This window comes from Peromyscus eremicus, chromosome 4 (assembly GCF_949786415.1).
Source record: "Peromyscus eremicus chromosome 4, PerEre_H2_v1, whole genome shotgun sequence".
In the NCBI taxonomy this organism is placed as follows: Eukaryota; Metazoa; Chordata; class Mammalia; order Rodentia; family Cricetidae; genus Peromyscus; species Peromyscus eremicus.
The window spans coordinates 151,073,720-151,101,309 of record NC_081419.1 but is presented as its reverse complement, the minus strand read 5'-3'; the positions used below and the strand labels follow the sequence as shown (position 1 = coordinate 151,101,309).

The window sequence follows — 27,590 nt, the reverse complement described above, 5'->3', positions numbered from 1 at the left end:
CTCAACGAGCCCAGAAAAGGCCTCTTTAATAGGTCATCCACCATGCTTCCTCCTCGAGCTACTCTCCATGGCCCCCATGGAGGATGTGAGGATGATGTGTGGCTGTGTGGAGAGGGTACCTGTGCTCTGGCTTGCTCATAGTCATTTCTGGCATGGTCTCTATGGCAGTTCCTCTTTTTTGAGACTCTTCTCCCTGGCTCCAGAGAAGTCTCTTATTCTCAAATGTCTGTTACTCACTTGTTCTGACGTTTTCTCCCCCAACCTGAGTCATCTAGCTGAGGTCCTCCCCACCTGAATCCTTCCTCTGGGTCTTCCCTGCTTGGTCCTCTTTCTTCACCTAGGTACTCCTTCCTGGATCTGGATCCTCCCCACTTGCTCTCTTGGGTCTTTCCTTCAGGGTTCTCCTTTCTGTACTAGCAAGGTTTCATGGTACAGTGGGAAGAATTGCAGAATTGCCGGGCGGTGGTGGCGCACGCCTTTAATCCCAGCACTCGGGAGGCAGAGGCAGGTGGATCTTTGTGAGTTCGAGGCCAGCCTGGTCTACAGAGCAAGATCCAGGAAAAGGCGCAAAGCTACACAGAGAAACCCTGTCTCAAAAAACCAAAAAAAAAAAAAAAAAAAAAAAAAAAAAAAAAAAAAAAAAAAAAAAAAAAAGAATTGCAGAATTGCCTGCTGGGAAGACAAGAGGCAGGACCAAGACAGGGGTTAGCAGTAAGAGGGCTCTGTGGGACCTGTGAGGTCTAGGTCACTGGCACTGGATTACATGGCATGTGGCAGGAAGGGGACACAGCAGGGAGAATGGGTGCCTCTAGGAGGACCACGGACAGCTCACAGAGATTCGCTCTGATTGCTGCTGTGCACTGCCACCAAATGAGCAAGTGTGTGGTTTCTTTTTGAAGTTACTTTATGTTTGTGACCACACTCAGGGTGCAACCCAGTCTTCATGTGACTGAGAAGTGACTGAGAAGTGGGTAAGTTGTACTCAAGTGACTGGACAGAATACATGAGGTGCCTATGGGCAGATGGGCAAGTGGCTGGCTAAGCAACATGGGTTCCACTTTTGGTGATGTGGAGGTTGATGGCTGTAGCCCCCAAATGGAGCCACATAGGTTCATGGGAAAGTTGTGATGTTGGACTGTAGTTAAAAATTGGGCAAGCACAGTGAAAGACTGAGGAGGGCACGTGCAGGAACATTTAAGATCCTTGTATATGTGTGGGAGGTATAGTAGAACAGTTCTGACATCACAGAGAAGAAAGGAGGCGCTAGTGGTCTTGCCTTGCTGGTGAGGGCAGAGAAGGCCCAGGAAGCCGCCATTGCCCACAAGGCAGATAGATGCTCAGATTCATTTCTCAGGTGGTTGATGGCAGTCACAGCTGTAAAGGTAGCTCAGAGACTCTGAGTGGTGGATATGAAAGATGGTGTATAGGACATTGTGTATGGAGATGCCACAGTATAAAATGGGAGTCTTTGGATGGTGCTGGCTGACAGGTGAGGGGGTGTGGAGCCAGGAGTGGTACCACAGTAAGCCTGAAAACTGTGTGATGCAGGAGAGAGGTGTCCTTAAATGGGATGTGGCTTCCAAATAAAGACCTTGGAAGATGACATACTAGAGCAGGTCTCACAAGAGTGGATGGGCCAATGGGGGAGAAGCAGGGCCTTGTTGGGGGAGTGGTCGGGTTCAGGGCTAGTGCTGGAGGGGTCTGTTGGTGGCACTTCAATGGGTTTGTCTTACAGGGCCACAGGAGCTCAGTTTCACAGGCAGGGTCCTGTCCAAGCTCTCTCCTAGCCATACGAGAAAGGTTTCTAGGACATTGACAAGCCCATCTAAGGTTCACGAGGAGCTGTGCATGAGCCCAGGGGTTTGAAAGTAGTTTTTGTGCCCCATCAGAACCTTTCTGTTGGTGCTCAGGCAAGCAGGTGCTGAGCTGCTCCAGGTAAGGAGTACAGCTGAGGAAGCTGACTCAGCTCTGGACCCCTTGGGCACTCCAGGGTGCTTTGGTCATTGATTGCTAGCAGACATGATTTGAGTTGGATGAAACCCTCTCAAGTTACAGCTCTTGGTGGGCACAGACACTTTGTGTGTTGGTGGGGGCAGTGAACCTGGGAGGAAGGGGGCCTGAAGCATCCCTTGATGGGAGACTCCCTTGGAGCACAACCACCAGTGGAGCCCCCTCTGTCTTTCTCTCCTCAGAGGAATTTCAGGTACTTATAAAATCGGTTGTTGGCTTCTGTGATTGTGCCATTTTGGTGTAACTGAAACTTGGTGTACCGCACATGTGGAAAACAGGACGACCTTTATTTACCATGGCAGAGCCTGGTTGTTCCCAAGTGGACTGAAGCACCTTTGGTTTGTGGCAGGAGCTCTGAGTTGTGAGGGGCTGCCTGTCACTGTCTCGGGTAGGTGTCCTTTCTGCTAGAGTTGGTCCTGTAGTGCAGGACACCTGAGTGTGACCTTCCTATCTGGAGTGTAGGAGGAAGTACAGTGAGCCTTCTCCCTCAGGGGTTAGCTGGTCTCCTCCCTCCTAGTGCCTTTGAGGTAGACCTTGGTTACATTTGCAGAGGAAGAGGTTTCTAGAAGGATGCACTTGGAAGGATGCAGTGCAGGGGGTGGTGTGGGCCTCAGGGGCACATGGAGACTCTTAGGAAGATGCAGGAAATTGCTGCTGTGCCTTCTGACTGAGCTGAGGAGCGGCCTTAGTAACATCAGAAATGGGAAAGATCAGTAAGTTTGACTTCAAAATTAGAAGAAACCAAGGTGGGTGCCTAGGTTAGAATGCTTTACAACTTTAGAACTGCGCAGTGTTAGAGATCAGGAGAATAAAGGCGAGGACTGAGTGCCTGTTCACCATACCCTACAGTTTACTCTATGTGTGACTCCTGTGGAAATAAGTGGTTTAGTGCTTACTCACCATACATTAGTTCATTTCTGTGCCACTCATGTGGGAATGAGTGGGCCCGTACTCAGCAGCACCAGGGACCATGTTCTGACAAATGCAGCTGCGTGAGTGGCCTAAAAGTACTTTGTAAGATAAACCGGACATTGCATTATGGGATTCTGTTTGTATGGGATTCTAGAAAAAGCTGAACCTAGGGACTGGTGTAGTTCAGTGGTAGCTTTTTTGTTGGCATGTGCCAGCTCTGGGTTCAGTTCTTAACACTGTAAACCCTGTCCTCCAAACAAAACAAAATCTAAAGTAAACTGTAGTGGAAGTGGCTGTTTAGAGCAGGGAGGTTGCAGTGTGGCTCTGGGGACATTTGTAGTATATGGCAGTGTCTACAGTCTGATGGTCCATCGCTGCACATTCTTTCCTACATCATCAGATTATGCCCTTAAGATGGTGAGTTTTGTTTTTATGAGCTGTATTTCAGTGAAGTTGCAGGAAAAGTTCACAGTGCCCTGTCTTTTCTTCCTTGCTGCTGTGTATTATTGCAAGATCAGGAAAGGTGTTTGCATCTGGAACCATGTTTGGGGGTCTCATCTATTTGGGTCGAATCTCAGCAACCTGCTGCCTCTGAAAGTAGGGTGCAGCAGGGCTAAGGTTGGGCCAGCAGCTTAGGGCTCAATTGAAATAGCCTCATGCATTGCTGTTGGGCTGATGCTGTCTGTGGATTTTGCCCTTGTTTTTACAAGGACAGTATTGGGTGGTTTGAAGAGTTGAAGGAGTCTTGTTGTGGAGAAGAGTTACATGGATTAGCAGGTTTCCATCTTTGTTTCTTGTAGCAGAAGTATATGTCTTTCACACCCAGGTTTGATTTCTCCTTGGCCTCCCTGGTTCCAATAGTGGCTATTATGTGATTTCTACATAGCTCACACTTGCAAGCAGGGTGTGTGTGTGTGTGTGTGTGTGTGTGTGTGTGTGTGTGTGTGTGTCTGCGCTCTGCAGAGGAGTTTAGAGGCTGGGGTGTTGGTCTCTAGGAGGCTGTAGCACCTACGTACAGTGGTGATGTGGCAGGGACATGCAGATCAGTTGCATGCAGTCCAACATTGCCTATTTAGGTTTTGGACATGCAGCCTCTGCCACAGGTCCTTTTGAATTGTCCCATCCTCTTTTATACAAGAAGCCCTGGATTTGATACGGTCCGTGTATTTACTTACCTGACTTAACTTATCAGACGCCACGCACGCACGCACGCACGCACGCACGCACGCACGCACGCACGCGAGGCTCTGAAGTCCTTATGACAGAGCCAGACTAGGTGAGGCTTCTTTGCAGGTCTTGAGGATGTTTATCAGGTCACCTGTCTTCTGCATGCCGTGTCTAGTCTGATGCACCATTGTTAGTCTGATTTGGTTTGGCTTGATTTCAGTTTTAATTTACTTGTTGTTTGTTTTCATTTTATGTACTAGATTTGTAAAACACATGGGTCAGAAGGGAGTTTCTGAGAAGCACTTTGGTCTCTGCCCCTTCACCTCCTTCTTGCTCCCCAGGATGGGTATTTATTTTCATTTTTGGTAATTTCTAAGCCACCCCTTAGTGTTTCTTTGTAAAAACAAGCACGTGTGTCTGCATATGCCTGCATGTACAATGCACACGGACATACACAGATGTGCAAGCATTTACTCTTTCTTGTTTGTTTTATTTTTGAGAGGGGATCTTGCTCTGTAGCTCAGGCTGGCTTTGAACTCTCCGCTTCTGCTGGAATTGCAGATGTGCTCCATGGTGCCTAGTTTTGTGTTCTTTCTCTGTCTTCTTGATACCAAATAAACTGACTTGTACCTTGACGTTTTTCTTAATAGTTACAGCTTAGAGATCATGGTTGGCAACGTTCTCGCTCTTCTTAAGATTTGCTTATTTTTGTTTTCTGTGTGTGAGTATTTTGTCTGCGTGTATGACTGTGCACCACATGTATGCAGTGCCCTGGGGTGCCCGAAGAGGGCCTTGGATCCCCTGGAACCGGAGTTATCCTAGAACCCGTGTCCTCTGGAAGGGCAGCCAGTACTCTTCACTGTTGAGCCATTTCTCTAGCCCTGACATTTTCTTTTAATTGAAGTACTATAAAATTTATATCTAATACACTTATTAGAAAAAATTGCTTTCAGTAGTGATGTCTTTTTGCATAATCCAGGCACTAAAACTTAAGACATAATTTCAGAAGGAAATAGTTCAAAAACACAGTACATTTTCTTCTGTAAAAAGTGTGTAGTAAGTCGGCTAGTTCTGCCTCGATGAATCTGAGAGTGGTCGTGATGTCCTTCCAGGCAGCGTGGGTGGTCTTTCTTTGGCAGAAGTGTGGGTGGTGGTGGGTCCCTCCTTTCTGTTTTCCTGTTCAATCACTGTGCTGGCTGGTTTTGTCAACTTAGCACAAACTAGAGTCACCTGGGAAGAGGGGACCTCAGCTGAAGAGTTGCTGCAATCAGATTGGCTAATAGGCAAGTTTGTGGAACTTTTTTTTTTTTGATTAATAATTGATATGGGAGATCCCAGCCCACTGTGGGCATTGCTACCTGGGGTAGGTAGTCCTTGGTTATGTTAAAAAGCAGGCTGACTAGGCCATGGAGAACAAGCTAGTAAGCGTTGTTTTTCCATGGTCTCTGCTTCACATCCTGTCTCATTCCTGCTTTGAGTTTTTGCCCTGACTTCCCTCAGTGATGGAGTGTGACCTGGTATATGTAGGCCACATAAATCCTTTTCCCTCTTAAGCTGGTTTTTGTCATTGTTTTATCATAGCAACAGAAGCCAAACTAGGACAGTCACTGTGGACTTGTGGGCAGGTGACATGGTACCCGGGAGTTTAGGGGGTAAGGCTGTGTAAGGTCTTGCTTTGTAGCCCAGGCAGGCCTTAAAACTCATAATCCTCCTGTCTCAGTTTCCTGAGTGCTGGGTCTGTAGGTATGTGCTACTACACTAGCTAGATGCCTTTAAAGTATTTATTTTGAGACAGAGTCTTACTTTGTATCTCTGGCTGGCACAGAACTTGATATGTAGTAGACAAGGCTGGCCTTGAACTCACAGAGATGCACCTGCCTCTTCCTTTTAAGTGCTGGGATTAAAAGGCATGGTCCAGCCTGGATGGCTTTTTTTTTTTTTTTTTTTTTTTAATGCTGGTGATCGAACCTAAGGCTATGTGTGTGATAGGTGAGTATTCTACCGTTGAGCTGTGTCCCCCAGGCTGAGGTCCCCTTTAAATACAGGCATGCAAACATAACATTTTTTTGAGGGTCGTACTTCACACACATCATGCCCTCATTTCAGACATACAGTTTATTTTGAGAAACAAGTGTCTGTATAACCACTGACCAGTCAAGACACAGTTTCTCACAGCCCAAGCCCCTCCACTGCCCATCCTTACATGCTGGACCTCAGCTGCCACCCTTAGCACAGGGCAGCTTGCCATTCTCAGGCTGAGCTCAGGCAGGCGATCCTACAGAACGAATGGCCTTGTCTGCTTTCTTCACTCCATGTGTTGTTGGTAGCTTGCTGTTGTGTGTCCTGAATAGCTTTCCATGTGCAGATATGTGCTGTCTGTTCATTCAACAGTGGGGAGGGCTTCAGGGTTGCTTCTAGCATTTGGCTGTTATGAACTAAACTTCTAGAAACATTTGTGTCTGAAGCTTGTGTGGCCATTCTGTCCTCTAGGGTAACACTGGGAGTAGACTGGCAAGTCCTGTGGAGTTTCTGATCCATCTCGGTAATTCCCAGGACATCTGTGTATCTGAGTCCGTAACTCCACGTCCTCACCTGCTTTCTACCTCAGCTCTTCCCACAGTGGAGTAGCCTCTCATTGTTTTAAAGTCATTCATTTATTCATTCATTCATTCTTTCTTTCTTTCCTTTTTTTTTTTTTAAAGATTTTATTATGTATACAGTGTTCTGCCTGCATGTATGCCTGCAGGTCAGAAGAGGGCACCAGATCTCATTACAGATGGCTGTGAGCCACCATGTGGTTGCTGGGAATTGAACTCAGGACCTTTGGAAGAACAACCAGTGTTCTTAACTGCTGAGCCATCTCTCCAGCCCCAAGTCATTCTTTTTTTAAACTGAGGCATAATGATATTCAGGGGCACTGTTTTTAGTGTATGGTTCTCTGAGTTGTAATGAACTTAGTTGCAGGTAGGGAAGTCAAGGTAGGGAAGTGACTGTGGCCTCAGGTCACCTTACTGCTATGGTGAGCAACTTTTTCCCCAGCTTCCCCTGGCTGCCTTTGAGACTGTGTTGGCCTTCTTGGTCCACATAGGAGTGGATACACAGCATCTGTCTTCCACTTCTGACAAGAACTTGAATTTTCCCCAGTTGGTGTGAGTGCCAGTAGTTGGTTCCTTATGTTGGTGAGTGGTGTCCTGGGGAACCACAGCCCTTTACCTGCTCATCAGTCCGCGAATGTGTGTATAGTTTTAGTGTCTTGGTTTTGGTTCCCTAGAGGAACAGGACTGATAAAATGAAACAATATTTGTTTCATATCTATATGAAATGTAATATATATATATTTATGTATTTTATATATTTATTAGAGTGGTTTATAGGCTGATGGACAGGCCAAGAACCCATATGTTGTTCAGTCAATGATGCTGGCTGTCTCAGCAGTCCTAGTCTGGTGCTGGGGTCCCAGGTAATTCCCAGAGAGCTGCTGATCTTTGGTGTTGGAATCATGAAGATGTAGGTTCTAATACCAGACAAGGAGTGCCTCAGCAACAGGGTAGATGAACTTGCCCGTGAGGGTGAGGGCAAGCAGGCAAACACAAAAGCTTCCTTCTTCCATGCCCTTTTATGTAGGCTGCCACCGGAAGGAGTAGCCCAGATTTAGGGTGGATTTTCTCACCTCAAATGAGCCAATCAAGAAAATTCTCTCATAGGTTTGCCCAGCTGCTTGGGTTTTAGTTGATTCCAGATGTGGTCAAGGTTCCAACCAAGATTGGCCATCATATCTAGCTTTCTTTTCTCAGGAACATTCCCTGTAGATCTTTTAGTAGACATGGTCTCCTTTTCTTGGGCTGCCACCTGGAGAGGGGTCAGGAGTGTGTAAGGAGTGCATATTTAGCCATTTAAGAGGCTTCTTCTGTGTTGTTGGAGGAGATCTGGACCTCTCCCAGCTGGGTGTGGTCAGACCTTCTCATCCTTGTGAGAAATTGGAAAGGCCCTCTGATGTCAGGCCCTGATGGGCATATAATGACTGAGGCATGGGGTGTATTTTCATGTGCTTGACACATACAAATCTTTTGTGAAGTATTGGTTCAAAGCTTTGGCCTCTGTTTTTAAAAATGTGCTTGTTGGATTTAGTAAGAGTTTTTCAGATGTACTATAAATCAAGTCTTTTGTCAGGTAGAATGGTTTTTTTTTTTTTTTTTTTAGTTTTTTGTTTTTGGTTTTTTGAGACAGGGTTTCTCTGTGTAGCTTTGTGCCTTTCCTGGAACTCACTTGGTAGCCCAGGCTGGCCTCGAACTCACAGAGATCTGCCTGCTTCTGCCTCCTGAGTGTTGGAATTAAAGGCGTGCACCACCACTGCCTGACCGGTAGAATGGTTTTTTAGCAATACTTCCTCTTAGCCTGTATTTCCTCTGTACTTACTTCATATATGCCTCAGAGTATATGTTTCCATCTAGTTTTCTTCTTCTTTCCAAGTTGGTTATGTCTTAGCAGTTTGTGCCTAATTCAAAGTACAGAGATTTCTCTTGAGTTTTCTCTTAGAATGTCTTTGGTTTTGCTTTTCCAGGATCTGGTTTGAAAGCATTTTGTTAGAGTTGTAAGGTAGGGGTTGGGTTGTGCTTTCTGCATAGTATGTCGGCTTCAGCCCGGTGTGCGGAGAATGGCTTCCTCTGGTTGATGGCCCCCTACAGAGGGGGATACTTTTTGTTTTGTTTTGTTTTGGTTTTGGTTTTTCGAGACAGGGTTTCTCTGTGCGACTGTTATGGCTATCCTGGAACTCACTTTGTAGACCAGGCTGGCCTTGAACTCAGAGATCTACCTGTGTCTTCCTCCTGAGTGCTGGGATTAAAGCTGTGTGCCACTACTGCCCGGCTGAGGGGGATACGTCTTTGCAGGACCCTGAGCCCTCATTGCTCTGCTTTTCCAAGACTGTGTGGGACTATTCTGGTTCTTTGCCCCCCATGTAAGTTCTAGATCTAATTGGTTTTTGCAAATTTGTCTTCTGATAGATTGCTCAGGGTTCTGTTGCAACTTTAGATCAGTTTGATGATAATTGGTATCTTAATATTGAATCTTCTGATCCATGAGCATGGATCTTGATGAACACTTATCTCCATCTATTTGGGTCTTGCAAAGGCCAAGCATGGTAGCACATGTCTATAATGCCAGAATTTGGGAGTTGGGAGGGTTGTATGTTTGAGGCTCTACTGGGCTACATAACAAGTTTGAGGTCAGCCAGAACTGTATAGTGGGATGGTATTACAAGTAAAAATAAAACTAATTTCTCTCAGCATTCTTTTTTAGTTTTCAATGTTTCTTAATATTTTGTTTAATCTATTTATATATTCATACTTTATGCAGTATACACAGTACTTTTTTAAAATGTCAATATCTAGTTATTTGTTTCTAATACGTAGAAATATCACTTTTTAAACCATCTTCTATACTACATCCTTGCAGAAATCATTTGTTAATTTTTTTCTAAAGTTTATTTTTGTTTTATATGTATGAGTGTTTTGCCTGCATACATGTTTGTGCACCACTTTGTAGCTGGTGCCCACTGAAGCCAGAAGAGGGCATTGGATTGCTTGGGACAGGAGTTATAGACAGCTGTGAGCTGTCTGATGTGGCTTCTGGGAATAGAACCCGGGTGCTCTGCAGCCATTTTTCCAGCCTGTTTGTTAATTTTTTTACATCTTTACTTTGTAGAGTTTTAGAGTTTTTCTTTAGAGACCAACACATTGTGGTGATAGAGGCTCCATTTCATCCATTCCTGTTTTCACTTTGCTGCTCTGGCTAGCACCTTCAGCATGGCAGGGACTGGTCACAGGAAGGGACACTTTAGCATCATTTCTGGCCAGTCTTTGCTCTAATTCTCTTGTGGCATCCCTTTGTCATTATTCCTCAGCTACTCCACTTGTAGGCTGTTTGGTCTGCTGTGATAAGAAAAAACACCACGGGCAAGGGTGGGAGGCTTATTGGCAACAGACTTACCTTTGAGTCGTGGCCTCTGGAACTCTTGAGACCAGGGTTCCAGCAGATGGTGGGTGTGTTGAGGGCCCACTGCCTGGTGCACAGGACCCTTTTCACTGTGTCTTGGCATGGTTTGAGGAAGAAGGCCTGGGGTTCTTTTAAGAACTTGAATCTTATTCATGGGGCTCCAGCCTGTGACCTGGTTACCTTCTAACACATCACCTTGAGAGTCAGGCTCTGTGGTCGTTTTTTGTTTGTTTGTCGAGTGGGAAGTCTTCCCTTGACTGGGTAAAGTTTAGTTTGTCAGAATGACTTTTCATTTTTAGTCTGCTTTGTGGTGAGTTGTGTTCATTTAATTTTGAAACTAAACCATGGTGCTCTCTGTCTCAAACCCCACCTGGTCATGAGGTGACCTATGACTTCTGACCTCTTGTGTGTGAGTCTAGGAGCTGTTGGCTTGTCTCTTTCTGTCTCTCAGTGTTTTTGGCTGTGGTTCATGTGAATGGTGCCAGTTGTATCAGTCTGTTGCCTCCCTCCTCTCAGCACTTACAGCATAGCCAGACTTTGGAGTTCTTCAGATCCACTCTCTCAGTCCTAAGCTCAGAAACTGACACCATTCTGTTTGCTTGTGGGAGTCCTTCTGGGAAGTGGCTTGTATCTTTCTGCTTGGTTTTCAAACAATTTCTTCCTTTCTGCCTGGTTACTCTGTCTTCAGCTTATGGCTGATCCTCCCACCCACCCACTCATTCATTCATTCATAACCCCCCCCCCCTTCTACTCCTTTCTTCCATCTTTCCTTGGGTCTTCCTTAGCCCTGATTGGTCTTGAACTCACAATGGAGCTAACCATGACCTTGAACTTCTGATCTTCCTGTCTCTACCTCCCTCATGCTATGATTAAGGATGCATGCCACCATGCCATTTCCCTCACTTTTCTTGTTATATTTTTCTGATGAATGTTTTTGAATTTACCAATCTTTCCCCTGTGGTAAACAGTTTTTGGAGATATCTATAAGTTATTTCTAAACTCCCAAGGTCATGGGGATTTTCTGTGTTTTTCTATAAGATTTTAGTTTTTGCTTCTACTTTTAAGCCTTCAGTCTTTATGGAGTCGGAGTTGTGTTTTCTGTGTTGGGTCCCAGGTTGCATGGCTTTGATGTGAGGTGTGTTGTCCTGACCACGCCTCCCTTCTGTGCTCTTCTCTTTGTTGTGGAGGGTGCACATCTGGCTCTGAGTGCTCCCTTTACTTGTCTGTCCACTCATGTCACATTGTTCTTTGTTTTGTTTTGTTCGAGACAGAGTTTCTCTGTGTAATAACCCTGGCTGTCTTGGAACTCACTCTGTAGACCAGTCTGGCCTTGAACTCACAGAGATCCACCTGCCTCTGCCTCCTGAGTGCTGGGATTAAAGGTGTGTGCCACGACTGCCTGGCTGTCAGCTTGTTCTTAAGGGGCAAGTTCTGTATTGGCTGCATATTGCCTAAGGCTGGTGTTAGGTTCATTGTTTGCTCCTCCTGCCCTTGGCCTTTAGAGATAACTCCTTAAAGGACTGAACAGTTGGAATTTTGTGTGTGAATTGGACAGTTTGGAGGAATAAACCAACCCATTGAACAGTGGTGTCAACCTGTCTGTAAGTAAGCATGGGCTGTCACTCAATTTAGATCTCGTGCAGTGTCTTCCAAATAAGTTTTATACTTCCAAATTAATCTTGCATATATTTTGCTAAATTTTATTCTGGAGCACTCTCAAGTTTGTTGCTTCCTTAGTGTTAACCCCCTCACCCCACCCCCGAAGTGGTGGGAATTGACTCCAGGGCCCCTGTGTGCCAGGCGAGTGCTCCACCACCAAGCTATACCCTTCAGCCTTTCATAGTGTTTTCCGCACCCTCAACTGTGTTCTCTAATTCAGACTTTTTTCTTTTCTGACAGGGAAGGGGCTTGTGCATGTTTGGCAAGAACTCTTACCCCACTGAGAAACATAACCGATCCTTGTTTCTGATGTGTGTGGGTTGGTTGGTTGGTTTGACACAGGCCCTCCTCTGTAGTCTAGGATGGTCTGTAACTACTGTTTATGCAGCCCAGGCTGGCTTGAACTCTTGGTAGTCCTCTTGCTTCAGCCTCTGAGTTCTGGGTTTACACATTGCTGATTTTCTTTTTTGAGATATATGTGTGCATAAATGCACATGCCATATGTGTGCAAGAGGTCAGAGGTTGATACTGGCTGTTCTTCAGTTGTGCATTTTACTTGATTTTGAGACAAGGTCTCTTGCTAAACCTGGAGCTTACAGATTCAACTAGAATGACTGGCTAGCAAGCTTCAGGTCTCTACTTCCTCAGTGCTGGGATTACGGATGCATACTGCTATGACTGCTGTCCTGCTTAGTTTTTTTGTCAACTTAATACAAGTTAAAAGTCATTTAGGAAGAGGGAACCTCAATTGAGAAAATTCCCCCACAAGATTGGTCTGGAGGCAAGCCTTCTGAGTAAGTGATTGATGTGGGAGGACCCAGCCCATTGTGAGTGTTGCCACCCCTAGGCATTTGGTCCTGGACTGTATAAGTAAGTAGGCTAGGCCATTCCTCCATGGCCTCTGCTTCTTCAGTTCCTGCCTCCAAGTTCCTGCCTTGAATTCTTGCCCTGACTTCCCTCAGTGATAGTATAAGCTGAAGTAAATGGATTTCTCTCCAAGTTGCCTAGTCTAATAGTGCCCTTGTGAGCGCCATGTTCTTCTACCCACCTCTGGTGTGCTGTCCTTTGGCCTTACCCCACATTCCCATCTCTGTGGGTCAATTTCTTTTTTTTTTTTTTTTTTTTTTTTTTGCTCCAGGAGACCACTGGAGCTGAGGCTGAGGCTTGGATTAGTTGGGGGTTGGGATGAGGGATTTTGTGCCTCTTTGGTACCCTATGTTATTTCCAAGCTACCCTTGTGATGTGCCCTTAGCTTCATTTTTGTCTGGTTGCTTCTCATCCCTCCTAATAGCTGAGTCCTACCCATCCAGCTTGTGGGCCTTCACGAGAGGTCTAAACAGTTCCTTTAGTCTACAGAGTGGCTGTCCTTCTTGATATAGACAGAGGAGATGTGACCCATGACACTGGTTGGCCAGCCACATTGGTTGAGTACAGTGGAAACTTTAGAAGGGTCTGTCTCACGTATGTGAGTTTCTAATGGTTGATGGAGACTGGCCATTGAGCGTGCAGGGTGGCACAGAGCAGGTGTGTGGTAGCACATGGCGAGTACTTTGTGAGTGTGTAAGGTAGCACCTGGCAGGTATCCAGTGAATATGTGAGGCAGCTCACAGCATGCATCAATGTTTGAACTGACTGTCAGATGATGGGAGAGCCCATGGCTGTCTTCTCCCATCATGCTTTGTTAAGTGAGGTTGCCAGGTAGTCAGGTTTGGAGAGTTGCAGTTTGACTGCATGTGGTTTCAGATGCGTTTTACTCACACCTGACCTCCTTTCCTTGTCAGTGTCATGGACACAGCACTAGTTTAAGACATGTTTTTGCCGTCAGCAGAACATGGGTCCAGGCCCTGGCACTCTACCTGGTGCCAGTCTGTTCCTGTGCAGATGGCACTGTCTTTGTTTTCGTCGTTCTTGCCATTGACACTCAGATTGCTTTCCCCCTTTCTAGCCTCTGTGGGTAAAGGCTCCTTTAAAAAGCTCCACATGCAGAAGGACAGATGCTATGCCTCTCCATTTAGAAGACCTTTTTGTCTCTAGTGCTGGAGATAGGCAAGTGTTTTACCACTGAGATGCATCCCAGCCCCGTGTACCTCTTTATCTCCAGCTAAATGATCTGAGCTGTGAGAGGGCAGAAGTTGCTGAGCTGAAGTAACCTAGGGACCTCAGAGGCTGTCACTCATTAGTCCTTCCATAAGAAGCCCTTTGACTGGTGTGTGTGCCATCCAAACTGTGTCAGTTTGAATGTTTTCTTTAAGTTGCAGGTAAGGCATGTCAAGATGTGTTAAATCCTAAGTGATACAGTGGCTTCTAGAAGGACAGAGAAGAATGCAGCGGGGACTAGTGTAGGTGTTCTCTTCCTGCCGACGTGGGGAGCAGCTAGGACTTTGCCTCTTCTGTTTCTAAGCCCCAGCAGAGATGGCTCTCAGGTACTGCTCCTGTGCTGTGCACCTGAGTATCCTGGCCGAGTTCTTTGAGGCTTTAATTCTTATTTTTATTCACACACTTCTTGCTTTAGTCAGAATGCAAAATGAGTAATACCAATACAGTACCAGAAATTAAAGTTAATGAGAAAGTCAGAGGAAAGGGAAAATAAGGAGTAAGAAATGCTTCTGTCAATGCCCATCAAGGACAGCCAGAATGCCAACTGGATGAGTTCTGACTCTTCAGAGGAAAGAACAAGAGCTAAGATAGATTCTGTAGCAGATTCTGTAGCAGTGTGGGCACCCTGGCAGGCAGAGTCCTTCCTGAGCGTCATGGACACAGGATAAGCTGAAATACTCTTGCAAAGGCTTGTAGAGGTGGTCCTGTGGACTCAGCCTGCCGAGCACAGCCTATTTGTGCAGATTCCAGGCTAGAAGTAGTGGTGGTGCCTGGGATGAGGGTCCTGTTGTTGTAAATAGTAAGTATAGATGAGGCCTGGCTAGTGAATTAATTACACATGAGGAAGTAGAGAGTGTGATGAAGTCTGAGAATTTGGCCAGATCTGGTACCTGGCCAAGGCTACTCCCAAGTGAGTTCTGTGTAGGGCCTTAGGGAAGGGAGAACCTGGCTCTTGGTTACTGGGTTTTTCTACATCTGGTATGGACACTGTTATGCCTTTCAGTGGCTTCCAGAAAATCAGTGAGGTCCGGGAAACACTTAGAGCTGCAGATTGCTTGGCACTTGGAGCAGGGCTGTGTGGCCCATTTTGCTGGTATGGCCACCTTTGGACACTTGAAACAGATGGTCCTTCATTCTGCCCAGGCACTTGGGGTCAAGTAGCCGATGTAGGGGAAGAGAAACCAGGTGGGTGGGAATGTGAACCACAGGCCCCTTGATGGTGGGCAGTGAAGAGGGCAGCCATAGGCCATGCAGGGGCAGGGTGTGGCTGAGAGGAGAAGAGTGGGTACATAGCTCCCCTCTAGCACACATTTGTTTCATTTTGTTTTGGAACAGGGACTTACTGTGTAGCCCTGGCTGTCCTTGAGCTTGGAATATGTGTCACCATGCCTGTCTTTATTGTCTGCTTTAAATACTAGCCAGCCATGCAGTAACACACACCTGTAATCCCAGCACTTGGTACACAGAGGCAGGCAGATCTTTGTGAGTTTGAGGCCAGCCTGGTCTACACATAGTGAGTTCCAGGTCAGCTAGGGCTACACAGGGAGACCTTGTCTCAAAAAATAAATAAGTAAGTAAATAAATAAATGATATCTTCATGTGGTTTCAAGGAGATGTAAACTGCACAAACATGTAAAGCCAAAGTATGAATTCTGTTACTGCCAAAGGTGATCATCCTACCAGTGGAAGCACTGCTATGTTAGGCGGTTTAAATGTCACTCTGTCATATCTTAAATGAGATTCAGTGTGCACGTGGTCACTCTTTCCCATGAGATGGTTATGTGTGGAGACAGTTGTTGGTGCTATGCACAGGTAGGTGTCTCTGCTGTAAAGAAGTGAGCATAATTCACTAGGTTAGAAGATGAACATGTGCCTACTTTATTTATGTGTGGTCTGTACCCATTCATTGCCAGCAACGGATGCTAGAAATTAATTGAAGTTTCTATTAGCATGGTAGGTAAAATTCTCTCTCTCTCTCTCTCTCTCTCTCTCTCTCTCTCTCTCTCTCTTTCAAGACAGGGTTTCTCTGTATAACAGTCCTAGCTGTCCTGAAACTCGCTCTGTAGACCAGGCTGTCCTCCAACTCACTGAGATCCGCCTGCCTCTGCCTCCCGAGGGCTGGGATTAAAGGTGTGCACCGCCACCTCATTTTAATGTGCTTTTCTTGCTTGTTAGTAACACAGAGCCTCTTGGCTGTTCTTCCTTGTGTTGCTTTTGTAGGTCACCTGGTGTTCTTTAGCCAGCTTTTAAAGTTGACAGTTATGATTATCAGCTAGCTTAGCGAAGTGGGTTATTTATTTATTTATTTATTTATTTATTTATTTATTTATTTATTTATTTATTTATTTGAGACAGAGTTTCTCTGTGTAGTCCTGGCTGTCCTGGAGCTTGCTTTGTAGACCAGGCTGCCCTTGAACTCACAGAGATTTACCTGCCTTTGCCTCCCCAGTACTGTTAATCCCCAGCACTGGGATTAACAACATGCACCACCACTGCCAGGCACAAAGTGGGCTATTTTGTGTGTACAAACACATGTGCAGGATGTGTGTGCACCTGTAGGTAAATGTTGGATGTCTTCCTCGGTTGCTTTCCACTTTATTTTTTGAGACAGGGTCACATTGAACTTGAAGCTTGCAGATTTGACTAGGCTGGCCGGCCAGTGAGCCCCAGGTATCCGTGTGTGTGTGTGTGTGTGTGTGTGTGTGTGTGTGTGTGTGTGTGTATGTGTGTACGTGTATGTGTACGTGTGTACCTGTCTGTCTGTCTGTCTGTCTGTCTGCTTCCCTGCTCCGGTGCTGGGGTTACGGGTGTATGCTGCTATACCTGGCCCTTTTACATGGGTGTTAGGGACCTAACTCAGGTCCTTATACTTGCATGAAACTTTATTGACTGAGCTATCTTCTAGTTCCTTTAAGTAAAATTTTTGAGTAAAAAAATTTATTTAAAAAAGTTGTTACTTTGAGCTGGGTGTGGTGGCATATGCATGTATTCCTGTATACCTGTAATCCTAGTACTAGGGAGGCTGAGGCTGGAGGATCACAAATTTGAAATCAGCTTGATTTATGTTGTGAGATTATTTTTAAAAAGTCACTGCAAGCATCACTGAATGGACATGTGATGTGAGGAGAGACATGTAGCCATCCTTTGGGTGAGCAGTGTCCAAGTTCCGAGAGTGCTAGGGACAAAGTACTTGTCACCCTTGCCACATTAAGACTCGTTGAGGGTTAGGAACTTGCTGATGAAACAAATGGGTTTTCAGAGTGCATGTTCCTGGTTAGGGCCCAGGCTGTTCTCTGTTATGGCCTGGAGGGCGTGTGTGTGTGTGTGTGTGTGTGTGTGTGTGTATGTGTGTACACATTAGCAGGTGTGGTGGAGGGGTGGCCTGAGCTTTTGGAAAAAGTCTTTGGTGTTGTCATCTACTGACAGGATGGGACTGTGTCAGCCAGGGTGGCTTTGACCACTTGGCTTCTTCTAGCCTTTGCCTTGTCTGGTTGACCTTCCTGCTTGCAGGCTGGCCTAGGGCTGAGTTTTGAAACAACCTCCTTGAATACAAAAACAATTCTGCCCTGTTTAGTTGGGCACTGTCTTGAGAAGAGGAAAAGCCAGAATGGATGGTGCCGGTCTAGGAGGTGTAGAACCTGTCTCCACTGAGCCACGAGGTACATCCTACCGTGGTAGGGCTTTGTCAGAATTCTATGTCTGCACATTGAAGCAGGCCTCAGTTAGCATGGACTCTGACGTGAACAGGCTGTGGTCCCATGGGAGGCTAGATGTCATTTGGCGGCTGTCGGGCTGGTGCCCTCTCACCGGTGTCTGTTTTATTGTGAGACAGTAGCTTATTGCACAGCCTAGGCTGGCCTCAACTTCATCATGTTTCCTGCCTCAGCCTTCCCAGTGCTGGGTCTTGAGATGTCTGCTGCCATCATGTCCCACCCCTGCTCGTGTGTGGAGGTCCCACCTGGACCCTCATGCAGCTCCCTGAACTGCCTGCTGTCTTCTCAGTTCAGTCCTTTGCTCGACCTGGCCAGCTCCTGACACTTGATGTTGGGCTGCTTTACTGTGCCCATTCTCCATGGCCCTGAGCTGCTTGTCCGGGCTCCAGACTGGTCCTTCTCTCTCGCTCATCTATTGAAACTGTCAGCTCTTTGAGGCCCAGAGCTGTGCCTGAGTCTTCTTGCTCACCTCTCCCACAACATAGCTGCTGGGTGCCAGGAAGGGGCAAAGGGAGGCAGAACATGGATGGGGATGGAGATTGGGTGAGAGCCTATGGGAAGTGCACCTGAGATTGAGGGGTTCTAAGTCCGCCAGCCTTCCTAGTAGGGCCTGGGTCAGTCAGGGGTTACCAGTCAGGCTTCTGCTGCTCTGTTGCTCCGTAGTGCTCCAGACTAGCTCATTTCACCCAGGTTTGTCTCTACATAGCAAGGCAGTGTTTGCTTCCAAATCTTTATTTTACATAGAAAGGAAGGATGACCTTCTTTCCCTAGATCCAACAGCTCCTAACAGTTACAGTGAGCCACTGTTGATCTGTAGCTGATGGGCTTGGCATTTGGGGATACAAGCCTGTGCTTTTGTTAAATATTGTTCAAGATCAGGTGAAGTACTTAATGCCTTAGTCCTGAATATGCAGCTGTCTGTAGTAGGGAGATGTCACTTTTTTTTTTCTTTTTTAATTCTCCCATATATTACATCCAGACCTTGGTTCCTCTCCCAAATCTCATCCCAGTCTCCCCCTCCCCCACCCATTCCTCCTTCTATTCCCTTCAGAAAAGGGCAGGCCTCCTGGGGATATGGACTAAACATGGCCTATCAAGTTGAATTAGATTAGGCACCTCCCCTTGTTAAGGCTGGACTAGGCAACCCAGTAGGAGGGAAAAGCAGGCAAAAGTGTCAGCTGTTAGGAGTCCCACAAGAACACCAAGCCTCACAACCATAATGTACATACAGAGGCCTGCAAGATGTGCTAGGGTAAGGTGGCACAGAGGATGCCACTTTGAACTGGGCAGGTGTTGATGGGAACCAGACTCTGAAGGACATTAGGTTACACTTTGTAGTCGAGCCCTGCATACTACTTGTATGCACACTCCTGCTTGTGAAAACACACATATCGATCTCTGAAAGCCATCTCACCAATGTCTGTTAGCTATTTAAAGTTAAAGAGAATTTAGGAGCTAATGTTTTGAAGGGTACATTTAGGTTTAGGGAACCCTAGTATGGAGACTGGGCCACAGTGCTGTGGGCCTGTGGGTATTGACCACTCCAAGTGACCTTATTTAGCGAGCTCCTCCTGTGGAACAGCCCCTTGTCTGGGGCTGTGGTACCTACCCCAGACCCGAGGGTGCTTCAGCTGTAGTCATGGAGTATGCTGGGGAGAAGTGACAGTGACCTGCCCACCAACCCCTGGCCAATTTTGTGACTTAGAAGATGCAGGACGTAGTACAATGGCACTTCCAGGAGGGCCACTCCCAACTAAGTGTGTAGAAGTGCTGCCCTCTCCCCAACACACACACACACACACACACACACACACACACACCAGCTCAGTATCATCATCCTCTCCCCCTTTTCCCTTTTTTTGGATCAGAGTCTTATAAATCTGGGACCAGCCTCTAACTAGCTATGTAGCTGAAGATGACTTAAACTTCTAATCTTCCTGCCCACTTCCTGTGTGCTGGGATTACAGGTTTTGTGGTGCTGGGGGATGAAACCCAGAGTTTCATATGTGCTAGGCACATTCTTACCTGCAGCCCAGCTCAAGTCTCTTCTGAGTTCCATTTTGTGCCCAATGCTTACAGATAGAATTTATAATAAACACACTCATTGAACAATGTGTAATTTAGATGTTTGTAAAGATAGTATTGATGTTTTTTGCGTGCGTGCGCGCGGGGGGGGGTGCTGGGGGGGTGGAGAGGCAATGCAAGAAACCATTTATTGTCAACTGTATTTATCCTGCTCTGAAAAGAGATAAATGAGATGTTTCCCATGATTAGGATTTGTGCTGGGAAGGAGGAGAAATGTAGATGAACAGAAGTGAGCCAAGGCTTCTGTAGGTTCAAACTCCTGTCCCCAGGGAGCTGATTTGGAGGAGGGCAGGCGTTAGCTAGTGTCTGTGAGAAGCTGTCTGCAGAGCCTGTCTGAAGAAAACTGCTCTTCTCGGCAGCCAGAAGGGACTTGAGAGGTTCTATGAGTGAGAGTGAGAGTGAGAGGCTGCTCTGGATGCTTGGAGGCTGCCAGTGGGAAAGGAGTCATAGGTTCATCTCAGCTCTCAGCAACTGGAGCTCAGTCCTGCAGTGGGAGGGAGGGAGGTATTGGAGACCTGCTCTCGACTTAGGTGACAGGCAGTTACAGCTCAGGCAGGTGTGGAAGCTGGAGTGGGAACTGGCAGGTTGTGTGATGGTGGAGTATGGAGAAGAGGGGCAAAGGAACTTGGAGCAGCTCTGCAGTGGGTAAGCTGGGGATGAGATGTGTGGTTTCAGTGGGAAGTGAGGCCTGGGGAGAATTCTCCGGGAATGAGCAGAGTGGAAGGTGGTGTTCAGGACCTAGATGTGGGGTTCAGGATGAGTGACCAGGAAAACAGCCTGTAGAGTAATAGAAGAGCTGCTAGAGAGGTAGGAAGAGCCCAGGACAGCATGTCCCCCAAGTGACAGAAAGATCTGTGGCAGAATATATTTTGGGATGAGTTTGAAAGCTGAGGCAGTGACAGTGAGGGGCTTGTTCAGCTGCAGTGTTTTCTTGTGGGATTCTGTCACACTCCTGTGAAGCACAGAGCTGGATCCCTCTCCACCCCACTTCCAGGTTTGCACATGGGACAGTGAAATCTACACTGACCACCAGACTCTTCCTTGAGAGGGGAAAGAGGACCTGTGAGCTTTAGCTTGTGTTTATGTGCATTGTTTTTCCTTGTTGTGTTGTTTTTTCTGTGCTGTCTTGTACACAAACTGATGAATAAAAAAGCATCAGTAAAACCCCACTGGCTGCTATTCAGTTACTCGCTCTATGGTGGTCCTGGCACATCAATGGAATGGGGCTTGATAGGGAATCGTGAGTGAGCAGACTGCCTATAACTGCTTGCCAATTCTCAGGTGGTCCCAGAACCAATGCCTGGGGAGAGTGCAGGCTGGAAAGACACAGAAGCCATGTGGGCTGCTGGGGTCAGCAGATGCTGCAGTGGTGACTGCAGCCCCCTTCCTGGGCTCTTGTTACCAGCTCTCTGAAGGGAAGAGGCATATGCAGGACACAGCGATTTCTGGTGAGCTCTGTGCTTGCTGGGAGTTCAAGCAGGGCCCTCTAAGGTTGCATTCTATATGGCTTACTCTTAGGCTTGGCCACACTTCCTCCTGTGACATTTCTGGGGTCTCTGTCCATCAGAGGACTCGTGCTATTTTGCATTTTGACTTGCAGTCTGATGCTGAGTTTCTGAGCATCCTCCCAGGACTGCTTACTGTCTGAGCTGTACTACAAGAGGTGCTATTTAAAGGAGCCTGGAAAGTGTAGTCCCTTATACTGCCACCAGCAGTCTTAGCTTCCAGTTACCGTGTGTGAAGGCAGCATAAGGTAACATTCATGGCTTGGTTTTTTGTGTGTGTGTTATGGTGACTTGTAAGTGGAAGTTTTCCTGTCCTGGCAGCTGCTTCCCAAATAACCACTCAGAGTCTTAATAACAATTGTGAATGCTTGGCCAGTAGCTCAGGCTTGTTACTAGTTAGCTCTTACATTTATATTAACCCATATTTCTTATCTATGCTCTGCCACGTGGCTTGTTCCTTTTTCTCAGTAAGGCATGCTCACCTTGCTTCTCCTTGCATCTGCTGGTGACTCCAGACTGCCCTTCTTCATCCCAGAATCCTCTTAGTCTGGTTTTCCCACCTAACCTCCTCCTGCCCAGTTATAGGCCAGTGAGCTCTTTATTAGCCAATGAGAGTAATACATATTCATAGTATACAAAAAGATTGTTCCACAGCATTTCTCCCTTTTTGTCTAGTTAAAAAGGAAGGTTTTAACTTTAATGTAATAAAACTATATACAACAAAAAGTTATCAAGTAAGAATTGCAGTTACAATTTGTATTTGGCAAAATTAGAGAAAATATTTTACTATTTATTTTATCTTTGTGAGTCCAAAGTTTTATACCTAATTTACCTTATGTTATAACTAAGGAAAACTGTAACTATGACTCTCTAGTCTTCAGTTCTGTCAGAGACCCCGAAGGGTGAAATGTTATCTAACGTCAAGAACATCTGGCTGCCAGGACAGTCACTCTAGGTTCTTCTGTAACACTGGGGCATCCAACTTTGGCATACAGACCTAGTTTATCTGACAGACGTTTTTGAGAAGCAGTGAATTTTGAAGGACTGTCCTACCTTGTCTTGGCAAAGTTTGGCAGACACTTTCTTTTGCATCTTGCTGGTCCAGTTTGGACAGTATGCTGCCAGCAATAGTTTTTTTTCCCAAATGGTTAGCTTTTGCCATAAGGAAAGCAAACTCCATATGGAGTTTCTTCAATGCCCATTATCTTCCTTTGAAGTAAGTTGGTGCTTCCAGGAGCAGACATGTCTCACTGTCAGGAAAAGCTTTTTGTTATTAAACATTTTAAATGCCATATCCTGTAAGTCTTTGAAGTGTTTGAAGACCATCTATCTATCTAAATATATTTGTTTATGATCTTGAAAACATACCTAACATGGCTAATTTTGACTATAAATGAGCTGCATAAACATAATATCCTAAACAAGAGTAGAAACATACATATAGTATAACAAAATTAACTTTAAATTTGTATCAATATACCAAAATCCATACCAATGTAAAAGATTTTGAGAGTAATAGTTGTTTTTTGGATTAAAGTAGATTTAATAATCTACCCTTTTATCCTATATCAGAGGATATCATTTCTATATCATATCCTTTTTTTTCTTTAGAAAGAGATCTTTGAATTTACCTCATTTGTTCAGCTTTTTTTTTTTTAAGACTATGACCAATAACAACTTGTAATCACCCCCCTTAAATGATAACAAACATCCATAACCAATATTTTGGGAATTTGGACATGGTTCTCTAGACTACTTCCTGTTGTTTGTGGGCACTGTTATCTTTGAGGGAACCTTGAGAAAATTGGGATAATGAAGTTCCAGCTGGAGTAGTCTGTGAGGCTGGGCCATCTCAGCCAGTAGCCTTGAAGCTGTTTTGGATGCTGGATCACTTGTACCATTCGTTTTTATTGGTGTCTGGTCCCCTTGCTCTGAAAATACATAAACTTTTAAAGGTAACATATGTATCTGTGTTAATGCAAGTATAGACTGCATTGTACATAAGTCAGCCAAAGATGATTTTTTTTTTTTTGCTACATGTTTGAGCAGATAAAATATACACCATGTGTCTTGTAGTTTTTTTAGGTTTATTTCTTTATGTGTGTAGCCAGGATTTCAGGGATCTTCCTCAATCAAATTTGATCTTCTTTAACCTGGGAGGAATCTCCAGCCTCTCATTTCCTGTGGAAACAAAAGCATAACCTCTTCTCCAAAGCAACATACATTTCGACTTACATTTTGAAATCAAGATATTTTAAAAATATATAGGTTCGTTTAATCTAGCAGCTTTAATCCAGTGTCTCTTAGCAGCCATTGCTCCTTTCTCAGCAGTTAAAAATTTCAAAGACAACACAATAACATACAGTATCCAGACTCTATGTAATAATTTTCTATCTTTACGTGCCTCTTTTTTTTTAATATTAATTTCCTCTTGGAGGATTTATTAAGGCAACTCCACGTAGTTAAAACGGAGGTTTATTTTGGGGTAACTTACAGCTAGTAAAGGGGTTGGTTACAGGATCCAGGAGAGGTAAGGTGCAGTCCAGCTGGGTTCTCTGGAGAACTCCGCTCGGTCTACCATCTAGCGTCCAGCATCACCAAGAACCAAGAGTGCCTGCACATCCAGATCTCGGGTCTTAAGGGCTCCTCTCTGGGCCCCACCTCAGGTTGCAGGTCACAGGTAGGTGTGACAGTTACCGGAAGCCTCACTGCGAGTAGTACTTCCAGGTGAAAGCTGGAACATCTACCCACTACACTTTACTCCCTTTTTAAGAACTTTATTATTTTAAAACTATATTTTTAAATCTATGTCTGTATATACTTTTTCTCTTCTCTTTCCTAAGCCTTTGTACACTTTAAAACACGCTGTGACCTGTTTAGAGGTTTTTTTCATTTGAATTTGTCTTTACTGTGTATCTGTAATCCTTTTCTGTCTGCATGAGCAATGGAAAACCCACCATGCAGTGTGCTGGCGGAGTTTGCACTGGCAGCTTAAGCCCAATAGATGCCTCTCTGAACCAACACCCGTGTGAGAGACTGTGGGAACCTGCCATGCGGCTTAGCTCCTCAGATCATGACCTGCTGGCAGCTGCCAGGAGATGTCTGTACTGTGGCCGGCATGAGAGACATGAAACTAAGAAGCTGAGTTTGGCTCCGTTTTTGTGTGTTTAGAACCTTTTGTAAGCTTTTTTAGGTCTTATGTGGATGTATGTTCCACGTTGGGCGCCATTTCTTGGTGGACATTTTCCTGTCCTGGCAGCCGCTTCCCAAATAACCACTCAGAATCTTAATATTAATTGTAATTGTTCGACCAGTAGCTCAGGCTTGTTATTAGCTAACTCTTACATTTAAATTAACCTATATTTCTTATCTACACTCTGCTACGTGGCTTAAACCTTTTCTCAGTAAGGCATGCTCACCTTGCTTCTCCCTGTGTCTGCTGGTGACTCCAGACTCTGCCTTTCTTCATCCAGCATCCTCTTAGCCTGGTTTTCCCGCTTAACCTCCTCCTGCCTAGCTATAGGCTAGTGAGCTCTTTATTAGTCATTGAGAGTAATACATATTCATAGTGTACAAAAAGATTGTTCCACAGCAGTGACTGGACATGCTAGTCAAAACTGCGCCTTATCTTTAGACCTTTGCTGGTTCTTGGTGTGTGCGCATGCCCTACGAATGTGTGCTTGCTTGTGTGTGCATAGATCTTTATGGAGGTGCTGTTGACATACAATGATATCATGTTTTCAGTGCAGTTTGCTAGACTGACACACACATCCCTGAAGTCACCACCAGTCAGGATATTGAGCTTTCTATCGCCTGAACACTTCTGCTGTTCCCCTATTCTCAAGCCTTTACATGTCTGTCAGCTTTCTGTTACATGGAGTTGGGTCCTGGAACATAGAAGTATATAGTGTGGACCTTTTCCTGGCCACGTTGATTGAATGTGTCATTTGAGGATCACCTGTATTGTATCCATAGCTCATTTCTTTATCTCTGAATACTTTCCCATTATGTAGATATCTTAGATGTTGTCTCTCTATTGATGTGTTTTGTTGATCCCAGTTTTGGGCTGTCAGAAATAAGACTGCTTCAATTAGCTCAGGTCCAAGTGTCTCTGAGGTAGACTGGAGTAGAGGGCTGCACCCCATCATTTCCTAAGATTGTAGCATGGCGTTTAGGGGGCCCACCTCATGCTGCTGGAGTTCTCTGTGCACATCACCAGTTACGTTTGGTTTCACTTCAGCTGTAGTAGTGGGTGTGAACACCACATTGTGGGTTTAATTTGCACTTCCCATTGGCCTGTGACACTGAGCTAATTTATTGCTATGGGTTATGTCTTTCATCTCTGGGAATTGTCTGCTCAGATCTGTTGCCTACTTGTAATTTTCTTGCTGAGATGTGGCAGTAAGTCTGTGTGTGTGTTTTGTACTCCAGCCCTCTCTGTCTGTGTTTGCTGGGTTGGTGACCAGCATTTCCTCTAAGCTTCTGGAGAAGAGAGGCAACTGGAAGTTCAGGTTTGTGAGTTGCCCATGTGTTCCTTTATGGACCATGCTTCTGGAAGGATTTCTAGAATAGTGGTGTTGTCCTTTTCTCTCCTGGAGTGCTGGTCTTGTGTGTAGACGGTAGATCCAAGTTTTTTGCCTTTTGCCTGTACCTGTCCCCTTGTCCTTGCTCATTCAGGTTTCTGTCCATCTGTATGGGCCTGTCTCTGCACTCTGGGCTATTGTGTTGATGCACTGATGAAGTGCGGTGTGGTCTCTGGAGATTTCTGGGACATTTGTAGATCTCCCTTGGGTACAAACCCACGTTTGTGCCCTGGTGTCATTGCATTTCTTGAGAGCATACATGTTTGAGACAGAGCATCTGATGCTTTCCTTCCTGTTGCAATGATGTGGCTGGGTATTGCCTTCCAGGTGGCAGGCCCATCGGGTCTGTTGTTTGCTGTAGTGCCCGTAGTTGTGCCAGCTTAATGTGAGTTCTGGGCTTCCTTCCCTGAAGTGATCAGTGGTGTTAGAGTCCTGTGTAGTCTGGAGGACACCATCTCACTTCCTTATTGACATGGCAGAGATCTGCTGCCAGTGCCAGGGGACTCCATCCATGACATGCTATCTTAAGTGGTTGCTTTCCTTTTCTTTCGTCACTTGGAGCTTCTGAAATGATCCCCTCAATTTTATCACACCCTTTGTACCAAGTCTCTACTTTTCCTTTCTGCAGTGTCTCCTGGCCATCCGGTGGGTATTGGATGTTCTGGTAACACTGAATGGCATTCTGATGAATTCTTACTGCTGTTAAGCAGATGTTTTCTAAAGAGAAGTGGGACTTCTACATTTGTCTGTTTAGGTCTGTCCCAGGTGTCCAGGATCCTTGACTGTCACCTGTTATTTGCATGGTGACACTGAAAACCTTCTCAGTCAGAAGAGCTGGAGGAACTGGGTAATGTTAGCTTTAATGAAGAGTTTAGTCAGAGGTCAGGGATGGAGCCGAGGCAGGGTCTGTGACCACCGTGGGCTGACTGGGGCCTTGCCTATTGGGCTCCACAGTGTCTATATTCACACCCGGCAGTCAAAGGAGCTTCAAAGCATGAGGGTAGGCTGGCATTGAGGTCCTCTCTACCAGAAGATCCCCTGTCAACCAAGGGAACAGCGTTCCTTCAGTCTGTTCTGCATCAGTAGGGAAGAAGTGCCTCTTGAGGAATCCTGCAAGGGGCTTGTGCTCCACCAGCTGGGCTGGACCATACTCTGCAGTGACTGGGTATGTGTGACAGTGGCCACAAGGGTAGTCAGAACCTCCAAGACGTGGCTTGTACCTTGTTAGGTCCACAGAGAAACACTGGTCACCAGTGTGCTGATGTGGTTGTGTGAGGTAGTTCTGGAGGGACATTTCATTTCTTTAACCAACAACAGGGCTTTCTGGATTAAGAATGTACTGAGTTCACCAGGTGGTGGTGGAGCACGCCTTTAATCTCAGCACTCGGGAGGCAGATCTCTCTGAGTTTGAGGCTAGCCTGGTCTATAAAGCAAGTTCCAGAACAGCCAGAGCTACACAGAGAAACCCTGTCTCAAACAACAACAACAAACAATTTTTCCTGAGTTCAAAGAGACCTTGCTGCTGTTTCTGATATACTCAGAGTTTGACAGCATCAAAGACTCTTCCTGGGTGATTGCTCTGACTTATTCCTCCCAGAGGGAAAGCCCAGGGTTTGCTGGGTGTATAGCTTATCGGAGGTTTTAGTCTCAATACCCCCTCCCCTTTATCCTTTTCCTCAGTGGTGTGTTACTTTGGAACTGTGTCCTGTTGTGTTGGGCTGAGGGTGGCTGTAACTCCATTGTGGGCATTAAATTTAAGGCAAGATTGCTACTGTTGCTTCTAGAACTTAGGATACAATTGGTTGCTGGTTTGAAGCCAAAATTAGTCAAACTTGACTGGCAGAATTTGCTTTCCCAGAATTTCA

At 45.7% G+C, this 27,590-nt stretch overlaps 1 protein-coding gene across 1 annotated transcript in view; it reads left to right on the top strand.

Annotated features, from left to right (window-relative positions):
* The window catches only part of Taf4 (TATA-box binding protein associated factor 4), a 74,855-nt gene that overhangs the window by 14,449 nt on the left and 32,816 nt on the right, over nucleotides 1-27,590 (top strand). The window lies entirely within an intron of this gene.